At 46.8% G+C, this 17,230-nt stretch overlaps 1 long non-coding RNA gene across 4 annotated transcripts in view; it reads left to right on the top strand.

Moving 5' to 3' along the window:
* The window catches only part of LOC133053650 (uncharacterized), a 51,174-nt gene extending 35,166 nt beyond the window's left edge, over nucleotides 1-16,008 (top strand). For 2 of the 4 annotated variants that reach the window (XR_009692298.1, XR_009692297.1), the window contains 4 exons: nucleotides 7,881-8,146; nucleotides 8,550-8,722; nucleotides 9,842-10,030; nucleotides 11,697-16,008. This is a non-coding gene — a long non-coding RNA (uncharacterized LOC133053650). The remainder of the gene's footprint in view (nucleotides 1-7,880; nucleotides 8,147-8,549; nucleotides 8,723-9,841; nucleotides 10,031-11,696) is intronic. The other 2 variants (XR_009692299.1, XR_009692300.1) reach the window with 2 other exon arrangements.
* Nucleotides 16,009-17,230: the final 1,222 nt, after the last annotated feature.

Raw genomic sequence — 17,230 nt, 5'->3', positions numbered from 1 at the left:
AAAGAGGAAAACTCCACAGAACTGCAAAAGCCCAATGTAGAGGCAGAGGTTTATAGTAACAATAAAAAATGTGACTAAATATATACATGTACATGTTGACACATAAGCAAAATCAAAACATTCCAACAAAAATAAAAGGAAAGAAAAAATATATACACCGGTACAAAATTAACCAAATACAATACGGACTGGAAAACAAAGCTAAGCAAAGGGCCAATTGAGGAATAAAGCTATGAAAATGAGCCTAACATACACATTGAGAGGAGAGGGAAGTAAAGAATGAAAGAACAGTTTTGCAAAGTTAAATAGAGGCTGATAAGGAAGAGTTATACACATTAAAGATAACTGCAAGGGGGAAAGAACAGTAGGAAAAGTAAGTAAAGGAATAAATGTAGAAAATCATAATATGGTTAAAAATTAAAATTTAAAGGGAGAGAGAGGCAAACTCGACAAAACCACAAAGGCCAACGTAGAGGAAGAGGTAACAACAACAACAACAACAACAACAAAGAGTGACTGCAAAAAAAAGAAAAGCTCAAAAGCTTAATTAGATTCCATATTGCCAAAAAAAGTAACAACTACAGCACAGGGGGTGCAGTGGGGCCGGGGGAGAAGAAAGAAAGAAAGAAATTCTGAAAGGTCTACAGAAGAAGTCCAAATGTAAGAAAGAGAAATGTTTCTCTTGAGTGAATGCTGTCAGAGTCCTTTCCCTCACTGGGAGGCACAGTTCACCTCCTCTCCCTAGGATGCCCTCCAACACTCTGCTGATCTCTGGATCTGCTGTGGAGGCAGCTCAGATTCCAGTGTGGACCTACTCCTGTGTGTTCTTGGCTCAAATGCCCAAAGCCATCAGAATCAGTATGGTTTCTTTTGTGGGAGCTATCAATTACCTTTTATATATTCCTTAGACTCAGAGTCTGACTAGTTGATCATGTGGATTTAATCTGCAGCTTGTACAGCTGGTGGGAGGTTTTTGTCAATTCTTCCATAGCCTCTTCCCATGGGTTTCAATTGTGATTTTATTTCCAACTCAGCATGCAGGTTGGCCATTAGGGTTTGCTTCTGGGGCTTACCTGGAGGACTTGTGTTTGTCCCATTAGGACTAGGTGTGGAGGTGGTGCAGCCGCTTGAGTCCCAGGGATCCTGGCAGCACCAGCTACTCAGGGGGGAGTTGTCAGTTATGGCAGAAGGAAATATAGTGCTCTAGAATGGTATGGCAACCATTATTGATAAATATGCTCCAGTATTCTTGCCTGGAGACCACTCCCCCATCTGACAGAAAAAGCCTGACAGGGCACGGTCTACTGGGCCTAAAAGAGTGGGAAACTGCCCGAATGATCCTGAGTGCATAGACGCAAGATATGTGTTGCCCGTGGCAGCTTTGTCCTAGTGAGTATTGAGAATGAAGGTGGCATAGCTGATTGGCTTGAGGACACTCTGGTGGTTCCAAGTGTTGCAGGGACACGGACTGCTTCCACCACAGGATTTATGGCCCTATCAAGTCTTTCTTTGAGCCTCTTGTAGCTGGCGATCAGACGGCCTCTTTGACCAGTCATTTTCTGGGATTCTGCCCACTCAGGCAAGTAGAGGGCTCCCTTGTCTGGGTTCCTTCTCTGTTGCTCCATGTGGTTAGGCACATACAGGGACCTTCTGCCTGGGATACTATTCAGTAGATCTGTGCATCAGACACATAAAAGGACACCCTGGGTGGGGTCCTATCTGTGGTTTAGTGTGTCAGGCTCTTGATGTGCCAGCCTCTCTATTGTTCAGTTGCCAATGCTGCTGTTTGGGGAGAGAGAATCTATAGTGTGATGCCTTCACCCCCTACACGTGACTCAGCAGTATTCGCCTTGCTTCCATGGTTGCCAGGCTTTCCTACACAAGCATTTCCCACCACAGGCTCCTCCCTTACATCCCCTCTCTTTGTCTCTCCACAGTCAATATAGGCCCTCATCCTGTGATTCCTTCACAGTCCCCAAACTCCAGGTCCCAGGCATGGGTCCAGGGGACCCATTTTGTTGTCCAGGGTGTGTATGGCTGTGGCAAGGACTGTCTGATTCTCATTCTGTTTAGGCTGCCACAGTACAGCTGTTTCAGTGGCAGTCTTAAATGTTTCCTCTCTGATTCAGACAATTACCCTGATGTGGGGATTGGACCCTTGCTTCAGTTCCCCCATCCACCTTGAGCAGGTCATGTCCTACTAACACTCCTGGTTTTCCTCCTAGTTCCTTCATCTTGATAAATTTACATGATTCTATATCTTGTTGTCCTCTGGTCAGCTCTTCCTGTCCATTCTCAGCTGGTGTTCTTCATGCATGTCTGTGTCTGAAGGTTTATTCCTGACGTATCCATGGAGAGAGATACATTCCATGTTCACCTATTACTCCACTATCTTGTTCTGTGAAACTTAAAAAGCTTTCCCTCACAAGAGAAACTATAAGGAAGGTGAAAAGGCACCCTTGTGAATAAAAGAAAACAATAACAAATGAAGCAACGGACAAATAATCTCCAACATGAGCAAGCAGTTCATGCAGCCCAACACCAGAAAAATAAATGACCATTAAAAAAAAAAAAAATGGCCAAACAGACATTTCCCCAAAGAAGAAATATAGATGGCTGACAAACACATGAGAAGATGGTCAACATCATTCATGAACAGAGAAATACAAATCAAAGCCACAATGTGGTGCCATTTAACACTGGTCAGAATGGCTGCCATCAAAAAATCTGTAAGTAATAAATGCTGTAGAAGGTATGCAGAAACAGGGATCCTCTTACACTGTTGGTAGGACTGCAAGGTACTTTGGCCATTATGGAGAACAGTGTGGAGATTCCTTAAAACACTTGTAATAGGACTACCATATTACCCAGCAACCCCACATCTGGGCATACACACCAGGGAAAACAGAATTGAAAGAGAGATAGGTACTCCAATGTTCAGTGGAAAAATGTTTACAATATTCAGGAAGTGGAAGCACTCTAGATGTCCATCAGTTTGCAAATGGATAAGAAAGTTGTAGTAAATATAGACAATGAATTGTTACTCAGCTATAAAAAAGAACATATTTGAGTCAGTTCTAATGAGGTGGATGAAATTGGAGCCTGTTATACAGATTGAAGTAAACCAGAAACAGAAGTGCCCATATAGTATATTAGCACGTATATATGGAATTTGGAATGCGGTAAGGATGAGTCTTTATGCAAGAGAACAAAAGGGACACAGATGTAAAATTGTTTTTGGACTATGAGGGAGAAGCTGAAGGTGGGACAATATGAGGGAACTGCAGTTTAACATGTTTATTACCATATGTCGAATAGATGACCAGTGCAAATTCATTACATGAAGCAGGGCATTCAAAGCTGGTTTACTGGGAAAGTGCAGAGGAATGGGGTGAGGGAGGAAGTGCGATTGGGTTCAGGGGGGTGGGGGGTGGGGGGGTTGGGACACACGTACACACCCAGGGCTGATTGATATCAATGTATGGCAAAACAACACCACCACCACCCAAGAAACAAAACGACAAAATTGTAAAGTAAGTAACCTGGAATTAAAACACATTAATTAAATGAAACAAAGAAAATAATATATATTTCTATTTCCAGTTTTTTAAGAAATCTCCACACTGTTCTCCATAGCGACTGAACTAGTTTGCATTCCCACCAACAGTGTAAGAGGGTTCCCTTTTCTCCACACCCTCTCCAGCATTTATCGCTTGTAGACTTTAGTATAGCAGCCATCCTGACTGGCGTGTAATGGTGCCTCATTGTGGTTTTGATTTCCATTTTCTCTGATAATGAGTGATGTTGAGCATCTTTTCATGTGTTTGTTAGTCATCTGTATGTCTTCTTTGGAGAAATGTCTGTTTAGTTCTTTGGCCCATTTTTTGATTGGGTCATTTATTTTTCTGGAATAAAAAAGCCGCAGGAGTTGCTTATATATTTTTGAGATGAATCCTTTGTCTGTTGCTTCGTTTGCTATTATTTTCTCACAATCTGAGGGCTGTCTTTTGACCTTGCTTATAGTTTCCTTTGTTGTGCAAAAGCTTTTTAAGTTTCATTAGGTCCCATTTGTTTATTTTTGCTTTTATTTCCAGTATTCTGCGAGGTGGGTCATAGAGGATCCTGCTGTGATTTGTGTCGGAGAGTGTTCTGCCTGTGTTCTCCTCTAGGAGTTTTATAGTTTCTGGTCTTACATTTGGATCTTTAATCCATTTTGTGTTTATTTTTGTGTATGGTGTTAGAAAGTGTTCTAGTTTCATTCCTTTACAAGTGGTTGACCAGTTTTTCCAGCACCACTTGTTAAAGAGGTTGTCTTTTTTCCATTGTATATCCTTGCCTCCTTTGTTGAAGATAAGGTGTCCATAGGCTCATGGATTTATCTCTGGGCTTTCTATTCTGTTCCATTGATCTATATTTCTGTCTTTGTGCCAGTACCATACTGTCTTGATGACTGTGGCTTTGTAGTAGAGCCTGAAGTCAAGCAGGTTGATTGCTCCAGTTCTAGTCTTCTTTCTCAAGATTACTTTGGCTATTCGAGGTTTTTTTGTATTTCCATACAAACTGTCATATGACCCAGCAATGCCACTTCTGGGCATATACACCGAGGAAACCAGATCTGAAAGAGACACGTGCACCCCAGTGTTCATCGCAGCACTGTTTATAAAAGCCAGGACATGGAAGCAACCTAGATCCCCATCAGCAGATGAATGGGAAGGAAGCCGTGGTACATATACACCATGGAATATTACTCAGCCATTAAAAAGAATTCATTTGAATTAGTTCTAATGAGATGGATGAAACTGAAGCCCATTATACAGAGTGAAGTAAGCCAGAAAGATAAAGACCAGTACAGTATACTAACACATATATATGGAATTTAGAAAGATGGTAATGATAACCCTATATGCAAAACAGAAAATGAGACATAGATGTACAGAACAGACTTTTGGACTCTGTGGGAGAAGGCAAGGGTAGGATGTTTTGAGAGAACAGCATTGAAACATGTATACTATCTAGGGTGAAACAGATCATCAGCCCAGGTTGGATGCATGAGACAAGTGCTCGGGCCTGGTGCACTGGGAAGACCCAGAGGGATTGAGTAGAGAGGAAGGTGGGAGGGGGGATCGGGATGGGGAATACGTGTAAATCCATGGCTGTTTCATTTCAATGTATGACAAAACCCACTACAATATTGTAAAGTAATTAGCCTCCAACTAATCAAAATAAGTGGGAAAAAAAAAAAAAAGAAAAGCAATGCCAAAGAATGCTCAAACTGTCGCACGATTGCACTCATCTCACACGCTAGTAAAGTAATGCTCAAAATTCTCCAAGCCAGGCTTCAGCAATACATGAACCATGAACTTCCAGATGTTCAAGCAGGTTTTCGAAAAGACAGAGGAACCAGAGATCAAATCGGCAACATCCGCTGGATCGTGGAAACATCAAGAGAGTTCTAGGAAAAAAAAAAATGATTTATGCTTTAGTGATTGTGCCAAAGCCTTCGACTGTATGGATCACAGTAAACTGTGGAAAATTCTGAAAGAGATGGGAATACCAGACCACCTAACACGCCTCCTGGGAAACTTATATGCATGTAAGGAAGCAATAGTGAGAACTGGACATGGAGAAACAGACTGGTTCCAAATAGGAAAAGGAGTACGTCAAGGCTGTATGTTGTTACCCTGCTTATTTAACATATGCAGAGTACATCATGAGAAACGCTGGGCTGGAAGAAGCACAAACTGGAATCAGGATTGCCAGGTGAAATATCAATAACCTCAGATATGCAGATGACACCACCCTTATGGCAGAGAGTGAAGAGGAACTAAAAAGCCTCTTGATGAAGGTGAAAGGGGAGAGTGAAACAGTTGGCTTAAAGCTCAACATTCTGAAAACTAAGATCAGGGCATCTGGTCCCATCACTTCATGGTAAATTTATGGGCAACAGTGGAAACAGTGTCAGAGTTTATTTTTGGGGGGCGGGGGTGGGGGGCTGCAAAATCACTGCAGATGGTAATTGCAGTTATGAAATTCAAAGATGCTTATTCCTTAGAGGGAAGGTTATGACCAACCTAGATATCATATTAAAAAGCAGAGACATTACTTTGCCAACAAAAGTCCGTCTAGCCAATGTTATGGTGTTTCCTGGGGTCATGTATTGATGTGAGAGTTGGTTGTGAAGATAGCTGAGTGCTGAAAAATTGATGCTTTTGAACTGTGGTGTTCGAGAAGACCCTTGAGAGTCCCTTGGATTGCAAGGAGATCCAATCAGTCCATTCTAAAGGAGATCAGTCCTGGGTGTTCATTGGAAGGAGTGCTGCTGAAGCTGAAACTCCAAGACTTTGGGCACCTCATGCGAAGAGTACTCATTGGAAAAGACCCTGATGCTGGGAGGAAAGAGGGATGACCGAGGATGATATGGCTGAATGGCATTACCAACTCGATGGACATGAGTTTGAGCAAACTCCGGGAGATGGTGATGGACGCCAGGGAGGCGTGGAGTGCTGCAGTTCATGCGGTTACAAAGAGTTGGACATGACTAAGCGACTGAACTGTACTGCAAGTTATGCATGTGAAACACTTCATAATATCCTAAAGAACTAAAGAAATGCTTGTTGTCTTTTACTCACGTGGAAGGGAATGTCCAGGTGACCATTGATTAAGGTATCTAGTTTGAAGAAATTGCTATGAGCAGCAAAACTGCTGAATACAAATGGCTCCAAGCAGGCTTAGAAACCAGTGCCCCCTCCCAGAGAATCAAGGACCCCTGGACAGCACCCCAGACAACATTTGGCAAGACAGAATCTGGGGAGTTCCTCTAGTTAGTTCCTCTTATCCCTGTAGAAAAGCTAATAAGTATGGCCTGGATGTGTGGTGTGGACTTTGGGTAGGTGTTGGTTTAAGGTGGCCTTTGGAAAATCTTATACATTTTCTGAGGTCCTGGTTGCACATCTGTGAAGTGAAGGTGAGAATACATAACTCATACAGTGTTTGAAAGCATTCCATTAAATGCAAAACTGCTGACACTACAAGTAGTCCAATAAATCCAGCTGTGATAATAGGGACCCTGCTTTGTTAGTGTTTATGCCCAGATCTCTGCTCATTGCCTTATGTGTCATGTGCCCTTCACATGTATTTTCTGAGTAAATGTGTCGGTGAACTATTTCCTATGGAAGAAGGTTGGGAAGTTAAACCTACAAATGGGAAGCACAGGAAGCTAACACTGAACTGGGCATCTGTGTTCAGTGTGGCACGTCAGTCTCCTGAACCATAGTTAAAAGGGAGATGGGCTTCCTGATGGTTAAGTGGTTAAGACTCCATGCTTCCCCTGCAGGAGGTGTGGGTTCCATTCTTGGTTGGGGAGCTAAAATCCCACAAGCCATGCAGCGTGGCCAATAAGTAAATAATGTAACACTGAAACTTAAAAATATGAAAGTAAAAGTTTGAAAAATAAATATAAAAAAAAAAGTTTTGGCAAAGTGTGTAGATGGACAAGTAGGAGATCTCACACTTTCTGATAAAACAAGGGCTAACTCTCCAGGCCCCACCAGCCTTGCTTCACTTCTGTTCTCCATCTTAGAACTCAGAAGAAAGGAGACTGAAGTGAAGAGGTATAGTCTATGAGAAAGAAAGGGCCATGTGTACTAAGAGGTCAGAGGGCCCCTGGATGACGACCCCGCTGGCCCATTCACAGAGAAGGGGTTATAAGGCCTTGGTACAGTAGCCTCACCTCACCGTTTGTACCCCAGTCGTACCCTTCCTCTATGACTTGGGGTACAGGATCGAGGCCAAATGCTATGAGTGTCCCAGTTCTTTCTGTAGGTCTTTACAGCCAGCAGCATAACTATACCTCCCCTCATCCCTGTTGCTCTCTTCTCCAGATTGTGAGGAGTGTCAGAACTTCTTGATTGACAGCTGTGCTGCCCACAGGCCCCCGACCTTTGTAAAGGACTCTGCAGTGGAAAATGTGCACGCCAAATGCTCAGCCCTCACTGTGCCCCCTGGGTTAAGTATCAGACCATCAGGCATCCCTGCGGCTGGGCTTGGAGCATGGAGCGAAGCATCTGATCTGTCTTTGGGCCTGCACTTTGACCCCTAAGAGGGCCAGACGATGAAGAGGCCACTAACGGTGGATGCTCCTTGGCTGGTGAGAAATAACCCTGCTTCCCTGTCCTCTGGCCTCTAATCGCTTGTGTGTGGTAGTGGGGGTACTTCATATCTACATGCAAGGGTGCACATGATGATGACACGGTCATCAATGACACAGTCAGCCCTGTGTACTGTGTGCACTGGTCATGAACACAGGACTTCTATTTAAAGATCAGAAGAAGGTGGGAGACAGCGGTACAGGCAAATAGGATGTCTTATCAGTGTATAGGCACAGAGGGCTTCTATCTAAAGATCAGAGGAGAGGTGGGAGACAGTTGTACAGGAATACAGAAGTGACTCCTCACTTGTGGAGCCCTTGACTTCAATCTCAGTAGACTCAGACTTGAAATGATGATTAAAGAGCTTACCATATGGGTCGACTGACAGTTGAATCCATGCAGGCTGAAGAGCATCAGTGACAGCAGAGGGAAATACCTCTTCTATTATTTGCTGCCAAAAAAAAATCAAAGAGAGAAGAAAGCTTGTATTTCTTTTCTGACACTCAGCTTACCAAAGGGAGAAACCACTATGAGTATGTGGATGGAAAGGACACACCTTTGGTCAACTGGATGAGGTGAGTGCAGTGAGTCTGCAGTTTGTAGACGACGTTCCTCCCTCAAGCCCACACCCCTTTCCTTCTCAACCCATCTCCCTCACTAGCTTTCACATCTTCTTTCCTCTTTTCCCTCCATATCATGCTCTTTAATTTCAAAAGACATTAGAAAGAAAAATATAGCTTGCGCTCTCAAAATATGTCTATATTCTCAACAAAACTGAGGTACTTGAAAACAACTTGAGGAGTTTAGATTCACCAGGGATACTTTAACTCACTTAATTGACACTGACCAAGCACTCTTGTGTCCCAGTTTAGGCAGTGAACTTCATTACTGAAGCAGATCACACAACTCATGTCCTTTTGGAGAACATACTGCAGACAGACTGCAACCAATCGGTTTTAGGGGTAGTAACCTTAATTTTTATATTTTTTAATAACTCCAGAGCACCAGGGTAATCTAACATGGGAGATGTTGAGTCCATGTGGGCAACAACCTCTCCAGGCTCTGTTCCAGTGAGAAGTGGGCCCTGAGGCCTGGGAAGCAATAGCGGAGGGCAAGATGGCCATGAGCATGGCCATTTTCTGAGGGCCTCTCCTTTCATCAGGGCAGGCAGAAAGTGAACAAACTCTTACTGTTGTGTGTCTCAAACTACGTCAGAGCACTCTCCAAGTGTCCATGGGAGGGGGTGGGCAAGTGAATAGGACCGTGGATGCATGTGGGGAGATGTGAGAAAAGCCTCGGGAAAGAAGGCAGGCTGGGCAGAGTGCTGAGTGGTGCATGCTAGCTTAGGAGCACCAAGTCCTGTGGAATGAAAGAGAACTTAGTTTAGAGTATAGAGGAGCTGGAGATCACCAGTCTTACGGACAGTCCAGGTGGAGACAAGTCTGGAACTGGGCCCTGGACAATGGCTAATTAGGTAAGGAGAGAAAAGCATTCCAACCAGGAAGAGGGTCAGAAACAGGATCTGGAAATGGGAATTCACATGGCCTGGTCGAAGGTGTGAACAGAAGGCCCCTATGAGGGGTGGTGGGAGCCATGGTGGCCTCAGAGCCTGAAGGCAAGGAGCTGGGCATGGTCTGACAGTGGAGGGGACTCGTCTCCTGTGGTTTCTTTCCCCTTCCTGGCCTATACCCCAGGTATGTGAACTGTGTCTGGGACGACGAGGAGCAGAACCTGATGGCCTTGCAGTATGGCAGATCTTCTACCAAATCTGCCAGGTGGTCAGCCGGGCTGTGAACTTCAGGTCTGATATGCAGACGAGTGTGGCAAGGAACTTGGCGTCAAGCGGGACAGCAGGGAAAAGAGCGAGCTCGTGGCTGGGAAAGGTGAGTGCCACCCCTCTTCCAGTGCCTCCGTCATGTCCTGGGGGTCCTCCTTGGTCCAATTCTGAAGCAGAGTACAATCCAGTCTAGAGTCAGTCAAGTTGCAACTAAAATGCCTCAGAATTTGCTTTATTTCATATGACTGTTAGGAAAATGTTTATATTAAAAATGTTCTAATGTTCAATATTTCATGCAAAAAATGTGTAATACACTTTCTGCTGAAAGGCGTGTAAGTGAAAAGTTTTCTAGCACATACCAGCCCTCTCACCTTTACCTGTTTCTTCCTCATTTCCTACACATATCTGAGTGACATGCATAGAGTGATTTGCATTCAGTTACTGTTTCAGTTTGTTGTCAAGTGAGTTCATACTCTGTGCCAGACAGGGCTCCACACACTGAAACAGACAGAACCACTCCCTTGGGGCAGCATTGGCTTCATACCAGACAGGGGCTGGTGCTCTGAGGAAGACCAGTGCAGGAAAAGTGCCTTGGGTCAGTATGAGCAGAGGGTGGGGTGTGGTGGAGGATGGTGGGGCAGGGTCTCTGCAGCGATGACACTTCTGGGTAAGGATTCCCGGCAGCGGAGCAACCAGTGCTGCACCCACAGGGCCGGGAAGAGAAGTCATGCCAGTGATAGCAGGAGCAAGCACAGAGAGAGAGGAAGGAGGCTGGATGGAACACCAAAGCCTCAGCATCCATGTCCATGTGCAGGCCCCCAGGGGTCTTCCTGGAGACATAGAGCAACCGTGCAGCTTTCAGCTGCAAGTGCCATGGTTTCTGTGCTAAGACAATGCTGCAGCTCATTTTTGGGAAGAGACAGCAGCAGGGAGTACCCTCAGAGGTCAGTTCCTTGCGAGACATGAGGGAAGAGTGGGCTGACTGAAGATGCATGGGAGTGAGGGTGTGAGGAGTCTGATGGGAGATGTATTTTAAACCAGGGCTTCCTAGTGCATGTTAAATGGACTAAAACTGAGTGAAATAAATGAGGAGTGAGTACTGGTGAGGCTTGAGAAAGGACACATCTTTATTTTATGATTTACAGAAGACAGAGGAGCAATTTATGAAACAGTTGGGGTAGCAGGAGCCAGAGACCTGTAGTCAGTGGGACCTGGGCCTCTTGGTTTCATCCAGTCTGAAACCCACTTCCTGCAGAGATCAACACAAAGACTACTCTTTGAACAAGGAGTCTCAAATTCAGTTTTACTCAAACCTGCTCTAATCACCCCCTGTGCTGCCTCCCATGTGCAGTGAGCTCCAGGCCAGGCACTCCTAACTTAACAGACTCTTTCCCCTCACAGGGAGCCCTTCAGGGAGATTCCACCTAAGTCACCAAGAGTCTTATCTCTCAGTAGGGTAAAATACCTGTGGCCACTGTGACATCACTTTTCAGATACACACAGGGAAAGGTCCTTGCAGATCCACCTCTATCAGAGACACTGCCTCTGATGCTACTGCAAGGTCCCTAGTCTGGGTAATATGTAGAAAAGGCCATTAACACAGGCTTCCTGGATTTCTGTAGTTGTAGAGAATAAGAATGGAATGGAAAAGAGGACTGTAAAGGCACACTTGATGGGAGACAAATCGTGCACTGTCAACACTAAGATGATCAGTGGGGCAGGCCGTACCATGGCAAACCAGCTACCTGACTAAAAGCTTCCTCTTTCACCAGAACCAAAGCCTAAGATCTACCCTGTGTATCCGACTCTCTGGACTTCTCAAGTCAAAAATTCCTCTCAGATCCTCCTGAGACCATCTGCAAGAGACCACCTCCAACCAGAGGATCCCTGCCCGGTCAGTCAACATCAGCAGCTGTGATATTCTGATCCACACAGCCTGAGTGAAAAACTGGAGCAACGAGAGGGCAAGAAAAGTCCCCATCCTTCGATGAAAGGCCGCACATTTTGCATAAGGCCGAAGAGGATTTCAATGGCCTCTTCCTACTCACCCAAAAGACAAATGGGGGGTTCTGAGGTGCATGAGAGAACGACATAAGAGCCCAGCACAAGCCAGAAACTGAATGCAGAAGAAACAGGCAAATTACTTATGGGGGCAGGGGTATCAGGAATTATAAGACTCAAGTATGGAGAGTGAGGGTAAGTCTCCAAGGATAGGTAAAGTCTCATCACAACCAGAGGACTCACACATGGGAGAAGCCCTATGTATGTAGAAAATGTGGACAAAGCGTCAGTCAGAAGTCCCATCTCATCAGACAACAGAAGACACACACAGGGGAGGAGCCCTATGTCTGTGGGGAGTGTGGGCAAAAGTCAGTCAGAAGCGCATCTGATCAGAAAACAGAAGACACACACAGGGGAGAAGTCCTATGTTTGAGGAGAGTGGTGCGAAGTTTCAGTGAGAAGTCGGGTGTCGTCACGCAGCAGGGGACATACACCGGGTCGAAAGCATATGTTTGCAGGGAGTGTGGGTGAAGCATCAGTTAGAAGTCAGTTCTCATTAGAGACCAGGGGACACACAGGGGAGAAGCCCTGTTTGTGGGGTGCGAGGGTGAAGCTTCAGTGTGAGGTCCAATCTCATCAGACTGCAGAAGACACATACAGGGAAGAAGCCCCGTGTTTGTGGAGAGTGTGGGCGAAGACTCAGAAGTCAGGTGTCCTCACACAGTAGAGTACACACAGAGAGGGTGTGGGGGAAGCTTCAGTTGGAAGTCAGTTCTCACAGACCAGAGGACATAGGGGAAAGCCCTGTGGGTGTGGGTGAAGCTTCAGTGTGAGATCCAATATCATCAGACTCCAGAAGACAGACACATGGGAGAAGCCTCATGTTTGTGGGGAGTGTGGGTAACGTTTCAGTCAGAAGGCAGGTATCTTCATACACCAGAGGGGACACACCGGGGAGAAACCCTATGTTTGAAGAAATGTGGGTGAAGCTTCAGGTAGAAGTCAGGTGTCATCACAGACCAGAGTACACACACGAGGGAGAACCCTGTGTTTGCAGGGAGTGTGAGTGAAATTTAAGGTATAAATCAGGTTTCACAGACGAGAGGACACACAGGGGAGAAGCCCTACGTTTGTAGGGAGTGTGGGTGAAGATTCAGTTAGAATTCAGTTCTCAGAGGCCAGAGGAAACAGGGGAGAAGCCCTGTCTGTGGGGGGTGTGGGTGACGGTTCAGTGTGAGTTCCAATCTCATCAGACTCCAGAAGACACACGGGACAAGCCCCATGTTTCTGGGGAGTGTAGGCAAAGGTTCAGTCAGAAGTTCCATCTCATCAAACAAGAGACGACACACACAGAGAAGCCCTATGTTTGTGGAGAGTGTGGGCAAAATCTCAGAAGTTAGGAGTTCTCACACACTAGAGTACACCCAGGGGAGAAACCCTATGTTTGCAGGGAGTGTCGGTGAAGCTTCAGTTCGAAGTAAGGTCTCAGGGACGTGAGGACACACAGGAGAAGCCCTGTTTCTGGGGCTTGTGGGTGAAGCTTCAGTGTGAGGTCCAATCTCATCAGACTCCAGAAGACACACACAGGGCAGAAACCCGATGTTTGTGGGGAATGTGGGGAAAGTTTCAGTAAGAAGTCAGGTGTCATCACACAGGAGCACACACATGGGGAAAAATCGTATGTTTGCAAAGAGGGTGGGTGAAGCTTTGGCTAGAGTCCGGTTCTCATTAAAGACCAGAGGACACAGAGGGGAGAAGCCCTGTTTGTGGACAGATGTGGATGAAGCTTCAGGGTGAGGTTTAGTCGCATCAGAAAGAACACTCAGGGGAGAAGCCCGTGTGTGTGGAGAGTGTGGGCGAAGTCTCAGAAGTCAGGTGTGCTCACACAACAGGGTAGGCAGAGGGGAGAAATGCTATGTTTGCAGGGAGTGTGGGTGAAGCTTCAGTTGGAAATCAGTTCTGACAGACGAGAGGACACACAGGGGAAAGCCCTGTTTTTGGTGTGTGTGGGTGAAGCTTCAGTGTGAGCTGCAGTCTCATCAGACTCCAGAAGACACACACAGGGGAGAAGCCCTATGTTTGTGGGGAGTGTGCAAAATTTCAATCAGAAGGCAGGTGTCTTCACACAGCAGAGGACACACCCCGGGGAGAAACCCTATGTTTGCAGGGAGTGTGGGTGATGCTTCAGGTAGAAGTCAGGTCTCAGAAACGAGAGGAGAAACAGGGGAGAAACCCTACGTTTGCAGGGAGTGTGGGTGAAGCTTCAGTTCGAAGTAAGTTCTCAGAGACGAGAGGACACACAGGGCAGAAGCCCTGTTTGTGGGGCTTTTGGGTGAAGCTTCAGTGTGATGTCCAATTTCAACAGACTGGAAGACACACACAGGACAGAAACGCCATGTTTGTGGGGAATGTGGGGAAAGTTTCAGTAAGAAGTCAGGTGTCATCACACAGGAGCACACACATGGGGAGAAATCATATGTTTGCAAGGAGTGTGGGTGAAGCTTGGGCTAGAAGGGCAGTCTCATAAAAGACCAGAGGACACAGAGGGGAAAAGCCCTGTTTGTGGAGGGATGTGGGTGAAGCCTCAGTGTGAGGTCTAGTCTCATCAGAAAGAAGACACACAGGGGAAAAGCCCCGTGTGTGTGGAGAGTGTGGGCGAAGTCTCAGAAGTCAGGTGTGCTCACACAACAGAGTACCAGAGAGGGGGAGAAAGACTATGTTTGCAGGGAGTGTGGGTGAAGCTTCAGTTGGAATGCAGTTCTCACAGAACAGAGGACACACAGGCGAGCGCCCTGTTTTTTGGTGTGTGTAGGTGAGCTTCAGTGTGAGCTGCATTCTCATCAGACTCCAAAAGACACAGACGGGGGAGAAGCCCCATGTTTGTGGGGAGTGTGTGCAAAGTTTCAGTGAGAAGGCAGGTGTCTTCACACTGCAGAGGACACACCCCGGGGAGAAACCCTATGTTTGCAAGGAGTGTCGGTGAAGCTTCAGGTAGAAGTCAGGTGTCATCACAGACCAGAGTACACCCACCGGGGAGAACCCTGTGTTTGCAGGCACTGTGGGCGAAGCTTCAGTTAGAAGTCAGTTCTCATTAGAGACGAGCGACAGTCAGGGGAAAAGGCCTGTTTGTGGAGGGTGTGGGTGAAGCGTCAGTGTGAGGTCCAATCTTATCAGACTCCAGAAGACACACACACGGGAGCAGCCCCATGTTTGTGGGGAGTGTGGGCAAAGTTTCTGTCAGAATTCCCCTCTGATCAGGGAAGCCACACACAAGGGAGAAGCCCTACATTTGTAGAGAGAGTGGGCGAAGTTTCAGTCAGAAGCCAGGTGTCCTCACACAGCAGAGGACACACACCAGGGAGAAACCGTCTGTAGGGAGTGTGGGTGAAGCTTCAGTTAGAAGTCAATTCACATTAGAGACCAGAGGACACACAGGGGCGAAGCCCTGTTTGTGAGTGGTCTGGGTGAAGCTTCATAAGAGGTCCAGCCTCAGACTCGTGAAGACACCCACGGGAGAAGCCCCAGGTTTGTGGGGAGTGGGCACACTTTCAGGAGAAGTCCTATCTCATCAGACAACACAAGACACACACAGGGGAGAAGGCCGATGTTTGTGGAGAGAGTGGGCAAAGTTTCAGGCAGAAGTTCCATCTCATTAAATAACAAAGGACAGACTTAGGGGAAAAGCCCTATGTTTGTGAAGAGTGTGGGCGAGGTAGCAGTCAGAAGTCAGGTGTCCTCACACACTAGAGTACACAGAGAGAGGGGAAACGCTATGTTTGCAGGGAGTGTGGGTGAAGCTTCAGTTCGAAGTCAGGTCTCAGCGACGAGAGGACACACAGGGCAGAAGCCCTGTTTCTGGGGCTTGTGGGTGAATCTTCATTGTGAGGTCCAATCTCATCAGACTCCAGAAGACACACACACGGCAGAAACCCCATGTTTGTGGGGAATGTGGGGAAAGTTTCAGTAAGAAGTCAGGTGTCATCACACAGGGGCACACACATGGGGAGAAATCGTATGTTTGCAAGGAGTATGGGTGAAGCTTTGGCTAGAAGTGCGTTCTCATTAAAGACCAGAGGACACAGAGGGGAGAAGCCCTGTTTGTGGAGGGATGTGGGTGAGGCTTCCGTGTGAGGTCTAGTCTCAGAAAGAAGACACACAGGGGAGAAGCCCCGTGTGTGTGGAGAGTGTGGGCGAAGTCTCAGAAGTCAGGTGTTCTCACACAACAGAGTACACAGAGAGGGGGAGAAAGGCTATGTTTGCAGGGAGTGTGGGTGAAGCTTCAGTTGGAATGCAGTTCTCACAGAAGAGAGGACACACAGGCGAGCGCCCTGTTTTTGGTGTGTGTGGGTGAAGCTTCAGTGTGAGCTGCAGTCTCATCAGACACCAGGCGACACAGACAGGGGAGAAGCCCCATGTTTGTGGGGAGTGTGTGCAAAATTTCAGTGAGAAGGCAGGTGTCTTCACACAGCAGAGGACACACCCCGGGGAGAAACCCTATGTTTGCAGGGAGTGTGGGTGAAGCTTCAGGTAGAAGTCAGGTCTCAGGGACTACAGGACACACGGGGGAGAGCTCTACGATTGTAGGGAGTGTGGGTGAAGATTCAGGTAGAAATCATTTCTCACAGGCCAGAGGACACAAAGGGGAGAAGCCGTGCCTGGGTTGGGGTGGGGGTGTGGGGTGTGGGTGACGCTTCAGTGTGAGTTCCAATCTCAACAAACTCCAGAAGACACAGAGGGGACAAGCCCCATGTTTGTGGGGAGTGTAGGCAGACTTTCAGTCAGCAGTTCCATCTCATCACACAACAGACGACACACACAGGGAAGAAGCCCTATGTTTGTGGAGAGTGTGGGCCAAGTCTCAGAAGTCAGGTGTCCTCACACACCAGAGTACACACAGAGGGGAGAAACCCTACATTTGCAGGGACTGTGGGTGAAGCTTCAGTTAGAAGTCAGTTCTCATTAGAGACTAGCGACAGTCAGGGGAGAAGGCCTGTTTGTGGAGGGTGTGGGTGAAGCTTCAGTCTGAGGTCCAATCTCATCAGACTCCAGAAGACACACACAGGGGAGCAGCCCCATGTTTGTGGGGAGTGTGGGCAAAGTTCCAGTCAGAATTCCCCTCTGATCAGGGAAACCACACACAAGGGAGAATCCCTACATTTGTGGAGAGAGTGGGCGAAGTCAGTCAGAAGCCAGGTCTCCTCACACAGCAGAGGACACACACCAGGGAGAAACCCTCTGTTTGTAGGGAGTGTGGGTGAAGCTTCAGTTAGAAGTCAATTCTCATTAGAGACCAGAGGACACACAG

The sequence above is a fragment of the Dama dama genome, chromosome Y (assembly GCF_033118175.1).
Source record: "Dama dama isolate Ldn47 chromosome Y, ASM3311817v1, whole genome shotgun sequence".
NCBI classification, from domain to species: domain Eukaryota; kingdom Metazoa; phylum Chordata; class Mammalia; order Artiodactyla; family Cervidae; genus Dama; species Dama dama.
This window is presented reverse-complemented; position numbering and strand designations above follow the sequence as displayed.